This window comes from Antennarius striatus, chromosome 10, assembly GCF_040054535.1.
Source record: "Antennarius striatus isolate MH-2024 chromosome 10, ASM4005453v1, whole genome shotgun sequence".
NCBI classification, from domain to species: domain Eukaryota; kingdom Metazoa; phylum Chordata; class Actinopteri; order Lophiiformes; family Antennariidae; genus Antennarius; species Antennarius striatus.
Genome location: NC_090785.1, coordinates 7,725,432 through 7,737,745, shown reverse-complemented (window position 1 = coordinate 7,737,745; position 12,314 = coordinate 7,725,432).

Below are 12,314 nucleotides of genomic sequence, written 5' to 3'. Positions count from 1 at the left end.
CATCTCAGCCAGAACAACTTTGTTTAATGAGAGTTTTTCTTTTTTCATGGTCACTCTGCTCTGATTGTTGTCCACAGTGCATGTCTGGAATGATAAGAGTAGAAGCAATCAAATGTGAGGCGAGTAAGAAGAAAACAAACTGACTGCAGATTCTCTTGTGCAGCATATAGGGAGTTTTGCAATGACCAACTTTTGTGGCAAAACTTTCAAAAAGACAGAAAGAACAATAAAACACTGAATATCTGCATGAATATCAGTAAGTTTTTGAGTGATATACAGTATGGTAGATGTATTTATATTTCATTGCCAAGCTTTATGTTGATAAATTATTAATTTTTCATTTAAATGCAAAGGAAAAAAACTGAGTTTTATTGAGCTTACACTTCTTTATTCTGGTGTCATTAAAATGGCAAAAACTACAATTGAACAACCTCTTAATGAGCAACTTTCACATGACGGTGCCTTGCTCCAGAACACCTCAGCAGTGCTCAGGAGGCAAACTCACACCTCTTACACTCTACTTACATTCTAGTTCATACTCCACATGGGTCTTGAACCAGCCACACCTTCTTGGTCTCCTTTCCAAGACCCAGTGGACTGAGCTACAGAAAATCAGAAGTTTCCATGTAATGATGGAAAATGATTCTTAATTTGACAAAAATACATCTGAGAACTTTAAAGACATTGTGTAACCCATGTTACCAAGCCCTACTAATTAATATTAAAATGGGATCATCAGTGCATTATTATTTGCATAAAAGTAATAAAGCAAATAACTCACACATGCCTCAAATTAGATTCACTTAAGGTGAAGGTGTTTTATTTCGAAGTGTTTTATTTTGAAGTGTAAAGTTGCTGGTGACATGGGAACAGATCTGGGATCAGGGAAGCTAATCCACTGTCCAATCAGAGCTCTGCTTACTGAAGGAGTGGGCCAACAGAGCGTCATGTTGTTGTAGAAGCTCCCGCTTTCTATCGAAAGGAGAGGGGAAACCTGTTGCGTTTTCTGGAGAGTGATGACTTGTCAAATAACGCTGGAAAGCTGATTTTGTAATTCAGTTTGTAAGAGACACACATTGATCAAAGGAAGAGACTCCCGTTTTGTAATCGATTGATCCAAATACAAAGTTTGTGAGCTTTGATCTTGGGAGAAACTCGCGTAAGTTTTAATTGACAATTAATCTACTTTTCACCCGACATGTGCGCTAGCAGCGGTGCAGTGGCTACACACATTGACATCATGTTTGGCTGTTAAGTGAATTAGTGATTAAAAGTGTTAATTGTTCTGTTCCTATGTCACCTGCCTCTATAAATGGAAACTGGAGTAATGATGATCCATGCCCTTTATGAGAACTTAAACTTGATCTGTGCTGGTGAGTGATTTAATCCCATGTAATGTGTGAAATGCTCCTCAAACGTTATGATTTTATGTATAGTTGAAGATTAGATATCTATGTGATTTACTGACTGAATATGAATAAGCAGTTAATTGAATAGTGAATGTGAATACATGAGAGTAACTATAATGTTGGCCTATTGTAGGCTGAGTCTTTTGAGAAGTGGATTTCAGCTGTAGGAAGCCTCTGATCTGCAGCAGTGGTGAAAGAGTTCTGCAGTTGTGGCGAGCCATCACATTTGAGTCGATCCAAAAGAACTGTTTCCTTAATGTGAAGAACTGGTAGGGCTGAAATTTGCAAAGACTGATTGGATAACTTCATTGACATATTGGTCATTCCACTGGACTGATAATCAAAAAGGGGAAAGAAGACAGAGTTTAATTATCATTTTATTGATTACTGACTGATACTTGATATTTGAGCATTCAGTTGACATTTCATTTAAGGCAATTGTTTTGGTAAAAAAAAAAAAAGCCACTACACAACATTTTGACTACTGGTTAAAAGAAGTTATTTTTTGGAAACAAGATCAATCCTTAATCCTATCCTGATATAATGGAATGTTGTATTTGATTGACTGTAACAACATTTTGATAAAAAGTAGAGGTAATCTTGTGCAAGGGTGAAAAGATACGGCATGTATTGTATATTTTTGAGTCTAAAAGGGAAGGTTTAAATATCGACAGGTGAAAACCATTCCATTTTGTGAGGTTGAAATTGAAAGAGAATCATACTCTGAGGTTTAATAAAAAAATTAATTAGTTTTATAAACACTGAGTATAAATAGTCATCATAGATAAAACAAAGGTTGACCACTAGCCTGATTAGGTGGTGTTTTCTTTTGCACACAATTTACCAAGCTGTTAACAGCTGTGTGCATTGACCTCTAATTTCTATTTTCAGTTTTATTTTATTTTCCTCAATGTAATACATTCAATTCTCTATAAATTTATCTCTTGGTCTCTGAGTCTTCTTTGTGTTGCTCACTCATTAACCCTTAACTGCTCAGCCTTCTAACAAATCTAGAATCTTTTGATGTACTGGCCCAAACAAATTCTGATTTAACAGAAGTAGAAATACATGTCTCTAATGCCCAGTATCTGCTAACCAGGACTGGGCCAGGGTTACAATTGGTTCTTGCATTTCTGGATACAAAAGGGCCTATTGTACATCCTTGGAAAATGAGCTAGAATGTGCATCAATTTGGTCCTTGGATACTGCCTCATTACACTCATTGCCAGCAGAGACAGGAGAACTAATAAGCCAGTGTAATATAGGCCCAATATGAGCTGCTTCATCGTTCACGTAGTCTGACATCCACCTACTCCCTTCATTTCCACTTCCCCGTCTCTAGACTCCATTCATTAGCACGGGGTGGTTCAATTCATTAGTAGAGGCTGTCTGCTCGTGTTCAAAGATGACATGTGAGGAGCAGCTACTTTCACTCGGTGGTATCTCATTTTCTCTTTTCCTCATTCTCTCTTTCTTTTGCTCCACTGCCAGTTATTCTGCCCTTCACTTGGCCAGACTAATGAGTCTTCATGAAGCACCCAGGAAGAGCATATGCAAATCCTGTGGGTATGTCTGATACGGATAAACACACAAACACACGTCAAGCAAAGCTATTGCACCTCCGCTGTGTGAAAGGATTTGAGATTTTCAGTGAGATCAACATGCAATAATCTGTCATGAATCAGACGGAGCCTGTGGAGCTGTGATATAAAGTCTGCGAGCACTGTGTACCTGTGAAAGCTTTAACTCATCACTCTTCATCACTGCCAGCAGACGCTGAGTGTCTTCTGCTCTGCCTCTTTCACCCAGTCAACCCTTAGCAACTACCTTCTAACTCGTTCTTCTTCAGAGCTGCTGCCTTGTCTTGTCATTTTTAACGTAACATTTCAAACATGTGCAGAATGTTTCTACAATATTCTTCAAAGGAAGACTGCAAGTTTCAAGGCTCAACGCATGTTCTTTTTCATATGGTGTTTTCGTCTAATATTGGTGGGGGTTTGACCTTCCCTGTGATCATTACAGATGTGATTGGTCGACTTTTATCACCAAGCAGTGTGCTTTACAGAAAATGATTCTCTACCCGCCTTTCAAGAAACCAGTGACTGAAATTACTGCAATTATAAAATGAGCTGGAATCATCAGTAAAGCAAAATCACTCACAAGCAACTGTCATAAAAGATTTTTATCGCACAAAAAAATTAATCAAATCAATCCAATGTATTTGTCATTTTCCAGTGAAACTTAAGTGAAAATGTTGTGCTGTCACATTTCCAGTGGTCTACATTTAAAGAAAAGAAAAAACACAAGGGCTAAATTGAAATGTGTGGCTCCGCAATGCACTGGAGTCGTGTCCGGAGTGTCCCCTGCCTCACTCCCCCAGTCAGCTGGGATAGGCTCAAGCACCCCGTGACCCACGAAGCGGAAGAAGCTGGGTCTAGACGATGGATGGATGGATAGACTAAAAAGTAATTGCAAAAAAGCTCTTATATGGCTCTAATTGTAATAAACATACAAAGAGTTAACAGACAGTAGTGTAAGAAAATGTGATAGAGATGAAAAAGTAGGAAGGAAAGGTTTAACAGCAGAATAAATGAACTTGTCTAACCAGGTAAGTTTAAGAAACAAATCTGTGCCAGTCCCTTCAGATGAAAAACAAAATTGAGTGATAGACTACCTCAGCTTAGTTACTTTGTAAATGGACAAAAGTGGCAGGAAAATAGAACACATCCATAAACAAGCCTATCAGCAGGCTGGAGTCACAGACGTAAATGGAGTAGCATTCTGCAGGCAAGAAAATTGTCAGGTCGAAGAAAATGATGAGATAGAGTGAAATACTGACTGCTAACCTTGGTGGCACCTGGCCTGTCGGTCCCTCAGCACCCTCTGCCCTTTGACAGCTGAGAATCCAGAAAGAGCCTGCTGCTACTTGTCCCTCCAACAACCTCTCCCCCATCATCCTACACATGTTCCCCAGGCTGGCAAGGAGAAGGCACCAGCTTCACTCTCAGTGGATTAGCCTGAGAAGAAAGTGCCTCACACCTCTATATATCAGCACTACCAGCACATCAGCGCACCAGCGACAGGTTGCAAAGATGAACAAGACAGACTGCCAAGAGAATGAACATTGATAATATCTACCATAAATAGCACCAGACTTCACAGTTTCCCCATTAAAGGAGCAGTACAGCTGTGATGTTAATTCCTGCTTGTTCCCCAGGCAACACTAAAAGTATGCAGCCATAACAATGATTACAAAGTGCTTCATTAAACATTTATTACAAATTTTGTTGTAAGTTTCCAGTGTTACCAACATTAGAACTGAATGAGCACTGGTCAGTCAACTCCTTGTAGCAGCTCCACAACTGTTAATATCTGAAAAGATTGTCCAAAAGGTTATCCAAAAGTTGAAGTTTGAAAAGTTGAATTGAGTTCAATTCTCAAATGAAGAAGATGAAAAAGGGGAAGATGGTTATGACATGATGATTAATTTAGCTTATTAGCATGTTAAAATAAGAACAAGGTTCAGCTTTGATTAATGAGTATGCAAAACAGGAAATTTGGGTAATAAAGGTATTGAATTTAAGAGTGTTATGATCTGATTCACCTTGAAGGGGATCTGTGATCTATAGAATCTATACTGTAATGATCATTTTTTTGTAAAACATCATCACAATCCATTCAATCTTCGGATATTTCCAAATTTTTTGAGCAAAGTGGAAAATCAAGCATGTAATGGACCCGCATCGGAGCTGTATTCCTGGCATTGCTACAAAAAAAAAGTCATGTTCATGTCAGTGTCACAGCCATCCCTTCAATGAAAGTTTAGAAGCTGAGTAAAATCAATGAGGACATCATCACTGTCATGTGATTACAAGGTTTACTACATTATTTCATCCATCCATCTCGTCCACCAGCAATGGCAAAGTAGTTTGTAAATAGATGAGTGTAGAGTGGTAGTAATTCAAATGTAACGCAAATGAAGCATTATGCTGTGGTCGAGTCCACTAAAACACTTATAGCACCATAACCACTTCAGTAAGACATCGCTACTCAGCAGCACATCTCAAGCGGCTGACATAATTTAGACACTGGAGGAGCTCCGGCCACTTCGGGAAATCACATCGTAAGAGCTTCCAGTTAGAGAGCAACAGCTTCATTTTCTGCATGTTAGATAACAGACTGGACAACACGGTATATCAAAATTAGGCATGAGCTGACACAAATTCATTATTTAAAGCCCTTTGTCCAGTTTAATCAACTTCCCGCAAAATCCATCACTGACATTAATTCAGACACACAAACACACACACACACCTGTCACGTCATAGATCTGCTGTACATCTGGACCTGCTGGATGTGTCACATGAGATCATGCTGTATACAAAAGCCATTGTGTCAAAGATCACATAAATACAGTACGTAGTCATTTTCCTGAAAGAGTAAAAATCATTGGTTAGTGCAGCATCACAAAAGCAGGAAAGCGTTTTGACCACCAATGAGTGATCAAATCCCAGTCTCTGTCAGGATAGACAGATTACATGACTATAATCCACTCAATGAGAACAACCCATTACTTTAATGAATAATTCCCAGTTAATAAGAGTGGCTTTGGAAGAGCTTTGCATGTGATTTTTGTAAAATGTGTGCTGCCCCTTTAATGCTGTGGACTATTTGTTTGTCTGTGCAGACTTGCCGTAAATCTGCTGTTGGTCCTTTTCTTCTCATCAAAACTTATGCCATAATTTATTTAGTGTGTTCAAAGAGTCCTCACAACACAGAAATAGCTATTAATTTCAGCAAAATGTAAATTCCTGTTTATTCCTCTGCTTCTGCCTTGTCCCCTTCTACACAGAAGGTTTTGTACCTCTGTGTTTGTGTTTTTGCCTGTTAATTGCTGGAGTGTAATTAGGTGTGTTGGAGTCGGGTCGATTTACAGACTCTGGCTTGAGAATCAGGCCTGGACTTCACCACACCAGACTTTTTATTGAGCAACTGTTCTGTCTGTCTGTCTGTCTGTAGTTTCCTCTTTCCTGTTTCCAGCTACTCTTCCATTCCCCTCCCCCTGGGTCTCCCACAGTCTTTGCTTTGTGGGTCTAAGGCTGATGATGCAGAAAGGAGCATGAATATACTGTAACTGCTGGCACACATATGTATATATTAATAGAAGTGTGGTGATCGGTCAGAGACATATGTAAATAAAGATCATGTAACTACAACTATGAATAGAAAATGCAAAGCTGACCCAAGTCAAGACCTAATCGGAAGCAATATGTGCTTACTGAGTAAACTAATCATAAAACTTAATTGAACTATGAATCACTTGTTGGTACTAGATAATAAAAGGACCTTGGCTGTTTATATAACAGATTAACAAGGATGCCATAAAGTCTGCACATATATGTCGTTATTCTTTGGTTGCTCTGCACATTATTATGACTTGTTGATTCTTTGATTAACTACTTTAATGGAATATTGTGTGGTCATACGGGCGGCAGTGGCTCAGTGGTAAAGCAGGCGGCAGAGCGGGTCGTCCTATGATTTAAGATCGGCGGTTCGATTCCCGCTCCCGCCCCCCCAAAAATACCCGGAGGTGAGCTGACAGTGGGAGGTGTCAGCTCATCTCCGGAGCACTGCCGAGGCACCCTTGAGCAAGGTGCCGTCCCCTTTACAAATTGCTCATTTGAGGCGCACCAAGAAGGAGCTGCCTGCCACTCTACCTCCCCTGCATGCCTACAGGCCCCTTTGTGTGTGTGTGTGATACAGGGGCCTGTACTCACAAATATATATATATGCATGCGTTTGTAATCAGTAGCTAGAGTGTGCGTTCTTAATTTCCCTTCGGGGATCAAACCAGTATATAAAATTTAAAAAAATAAAATAAAATAATAATGAGCCCAAGTGCAATACACACCACTTCCAATGGCACAAAATCAACACAACAATTTGATACAATGTTTTAAGTAAATCTCTCTTAAATCTGTTGAGTTGTTGTTCATCCAGGTAAAAAGAAACTGATGGCATGATTGGATTGGACTGGATGAATTTGTGGGGATAGATGTAGCTGGTAGTTTGGCTGAGGTGGCTGCAAATTATGCTCCATGTCATGTGCTGCAGTCCCTTAGAGGGCTGATCAAAGATTTCTTCATTAACTTTGTCAAACGTCTCCCGTTCTGTTTCATCTGTTCCATGTAGGTCATCCACTACAACCAAGCAGAACTGCGTATCCAAATTTTTTCAAATACAACATGTACTGTAAGTATGCGAAGATGGTGTCGCATGAACTTTCGTTATTCTTCTTCCAACCAACTAAGCAACCAATAGATGAGTTAGACACATGACAGTCACAGGGTTGACATGTAGAAAGGCAAACAGTCATTCACACTCAAATTGACCCTCGTGGGCAGTTTAAGGTCATCGGTTCATCTCTATTGTGTGTTGTTGGACCATAGGAGGAAGCTACAGTACTAGGGAACTCACACTCACAATGAAAGGACAGTCAAACTGACCAGGGAAAGAATGGTTCTGGACCATCGTGGTTGTCTGGCACCATGATGGTCTATCACCCCTCAAACAGCCAATACTGAAATAAGACTACTCCACTTCAGAAGTAAGTCATTGTGCCTGGAGGAAGCCCATACAGACAGAACAAAAATCAGATTCTCACTAGGATTTGAACCCTGTTAGACAGCAGTCTTTACACCACTGAGATACCTGTTATGAACTAATAAAATAACTTCAGAACTGGTGATTTTTCTCGCTGTCTGTTCCCTTCTTTCTCTAAGTCTTCAGTCATATTTGATTTCAGTGCAAACATGTAAATAATACATATGGAATGAATTCCAGTTTCTGTTAAAATATTATGCTAATTGTGTTGGCTTGTTAGTGTTTCTTTTTTTTCTTTTTTCAGTGTCAAATTAATAACCGTCACATTAGTATAGAAGAAAAAGTTCCTTTATTAGTCCGTCAGTGAGGAAATTCTTTTTTTTTTCAACCAGATATCTCTTTCATACATATAGGCTGTGTGTGAGCATGCACACACACACACACACACACACACACACACACACACACACACACACACACACACAGTAACCACCAAAAAGAACGACTTTTTATCATTCCATTCTTATACATAATCGTGTGATAAAACAAATGAGATCATTTCCTTTCCTCTTTATTATGTTGCGGTCTGCATTGTGTTGTATTGCATTTGGAGTCTTGAGAGGTTTTGGGTCTGTTGTTCATTAATAATGCATTTCTTTCTAAAGGGTTGCTAAATATCAGTTTAAAATCTTTTTTTAGGCGACTCTTCCTTTAATCTGAGGGACACCAAAGCTTGATGCTTACAGATATGTCATCTTTTAGCAACCAGTGGCCAAAAAGTAATTGTGCCCAGAGTTTCATACATTACGTGACTATTGCATAAGTGAATAGGATCTTAAACATTCAATCTTCACTCATTGCGCTGCATTACATGATATATTTATTGTCTATTTTCTGTGGTTTTCAATACCTTTCAACAACAGTGCTGTTTAAGTGAATGTTCGTTCAATTTTCACAGTTGGGGACACAACCAATTATTTTTGGTATTGGAAAACTGTTCAAAACTAATTCCCGAGATGCCCAAACAACCAGCTTGGTGTGTTATGCAACTATAGCGCAATATTTCAATACTGTTTCAGTTTTTGTGTCACCATTTCTTCGCCTCTTCCACGTGGATTTGCTTCAGTACTTATAACCTCAATTTATTCAAATATCAGCGCATAAAGCCAAGTCATTCCCTCATTAACACTTTGTTTTCTGATCAACTGCTTCATCTCCAACACTGTGAATCATCTGTTCCAACTCACCATTCAGCCCCTCAAATAGAGAATGACAGATACAATGCTTCCAAATCTGATGTCACTCATTTCATGCCATGTCTTGTTTTGTTAACATTATATTTGTGACAAGTCAAAGTCAAAACACATGCCAGTAAGCTTCTCTATTAGCCTTCTATGCTTATCAGTAATAACCAGCCTTTTTTTTTTCTCTTTGTGCTGCATAGCGCTGAAGGGAATCCCCACTCTTGCCTCAGTATGGTGTATAAGCCTGGCGTTACATAAGAGGGAGCAAACCACACAGACAAAACAGCACTCATCTCTATTAGAATGCAGTAAAGCATCATGGTAGGCAATGAGAGGCAAGCAGGCAGGCATGGGTAAATCCAATATTTATGAAGGTGCTGCAGAATAATTCCTCTGCCACTACAGTGCAGTCAAAGCGCTTTCTTAATAACTGAGTGGAAAACAGTTTGTCTATTGTCCTGTCATCCTGCATCATTCCCTCCGGCAATGCAGAGAGCCAGAGAAAACTTTGACAAAATCAGATTACTGCCTCCCTAAACACAAAAGTGTGTAGAAATGATCAATACACTGAAAGATTCATTGTAAATTTAAGAAAAATGAGCAGTAACTCATCATATTCTACTGCACTGAAGTGCAGATTACACTGCAGTAGCATGTTGTAAAAAAGCACTGAAATTTCTGAGAAATACATTCTGATTACGGTGTGGATACCATAATGCGTGAATGATTCCAGAGGTAAAAATGTTTGTCATTAGATTCTGACATTGCATTGGATATATTTTCAGTGCTGAACAGCATCGCTGAAAATAGAGATTTGTAAGAGACATACTTTATGATATCTGTCCCTATCATAACCAGACGGGCACCTTTAATATCCTGTTGGATTGACTGCCACAAGTCCAGGTCTGAGAATAAATCAGTATCTCTGCCCTTACCATATTGGTTGGTTGACGTGATTTACTGATCCGATAATGAGGAAAGAAATTTGCTCCACCAAGAAAATATGAGACTTTGCAGATCCTATTTCCTCTTCCACATCAGAAAACCAGGAACAGCCTCACACAAATGAGTGGTCTTGATATTAAACATGAGAAACTATAAAAGAATAAACGAACAGAGGACATAAGGAAGGATTAAAGACATGTGCAAGGTAAGATGAAAGAGAGGGTTTCCATCCAGTGTGCAAAGAGGAATTTTCAAGCCATTACATTTATTGTGATCATGTTTTTAGTTGTGTAAATATAGACAGACGGATAAGTTAGACAAGAGATAATGAATATTCCTTTCAGAGCATTGACAGAAATTATTCGTTTTATCCACATACAACAAAACCTATTGATTTTAATGCATGTCTGCCTTGACACAACACACTGCTAGCTTCCATGAAGTTCTTTATATCGAGTAATCCTACATAGTATCTCCTCTTTTTCCATTCAATCGCAATTCCCTTTCTCAGCTTGTCAGGTCTGCTATCTCCTAGTCTTATCGCCTTGTACAATCACTTCCTCACTCCCTCCAGCTGGGTCTCGCTTGTGCTTTACACTTTTGTGTGTCTATCATTGAGTGACCATTCACACTGACCATCCTTGGTCCTTGGACTTGGTGTTGAATTCACTTGCCAACAGTGGCACTTGTTATCATAGGAAGCAACTGTGGATCTTTTCTGTAAATCCTCAATAAAGGCTTATCCTATTGGCTCAGATGAAGTAGAATGTATACATATTAGCTAACTGTTCAATTTCAATGTGAAGGTGGTGTATGTGGCCTTGATGGAGGCCTAAAGCCTGCTGGGCGTAGATTTTAAATCAACCTACACAATGCTGATTTCAAGTCATCATCTGTGCCACCTGTGTGCCAAATCACTATTTAGTTTTCACAGATTCATCAACTTCCTCGGTCATTAATTTCACCAAGTTCATCGGCCACCACCACCAGTGTCTCGACTCAAAGTGGGGAGATACCGAATATCTTAACACTGCTCAGGACAGACACTTATCAATCTCTTTCCTCTTGAACAGCCAAAAACTTTCTGACAGACTACATATGATCTGATCTAATTCTATTTACTTGAACCACTAGTCTGTCCTAACTGAACTGGTGTCATCATAATGCCATGAAGTGTTTACATGAAACAGAGCGTTTGGCTTCTTTCACCGAGATGCAACGCTTTGGCAAGAAGAAGGCATCTCACCCGCCCACTGTTAATCTGCAACACGTACTGTATGTTTGTGCATAAAGATTTGCAAATACAGACCCACATAGAAAGACGAGACTATCCAGAAGTCCAGAAGTCATCTATGGCAAATACATACAGCACAAATCTACAAAAAATAACACATAAATAAGCAGGCTTTGTTTAAAGTAAGAGCTCAAGACATGTTTTTACACAGCAGCAGATGTAGCTCACTTTTCAGTGATGACATAACATGTGTCCCTTGGGTAGATATGATATAGTTATTTCTGGCCAAGTTGAAAATTTTGTCCTCTTCTTCTTTGTGTACAATTCCATCCATCCATTTTCTTCCGCTTATCCGGGGTCGGGTCGCGGGGGCAACAGGGAAGCCCAGACTTCCCTCTCCCTAGCCACTTCGTCCAGCTCTCCGAGAGAATCCCAAAGTGTTCCCAGGCCACCCGGGAGACATAGTCTCTCCAGCGTGTCCTGGGTTGTCACTGGGGCCTCCTCCCGGTAGGACGTGCCCGGAACACCTCACCAGGGTGGCGTCCATGAGGCATCCTAACCAGGTGCCCGAGCCACCTCAACTGGCTCCTCTCGATGCGGAGGAGCAACGGCTCTACTCTGAGTCCCTTCCGGATGACCGAACGTCTCACCCTATCTCTAAGGGAGAGCCCGGACACCCTGCGGAGGAAACTCATTTCGGCCGCTTGTATCTGGAATCTCGTTCTTTCGGTCACGACCCACAGCTCGTAACCATAGGTGAAGGCAGGAACGTAGATCGACCGGTAAATCAAGAGCTTTGCCTTTCGGCTCAGCTCCTTCTCAGAGATGCAATACTGAGGCCACCAAAGCGGACACCCTCAACGCCTTGGCTGCGCCTAG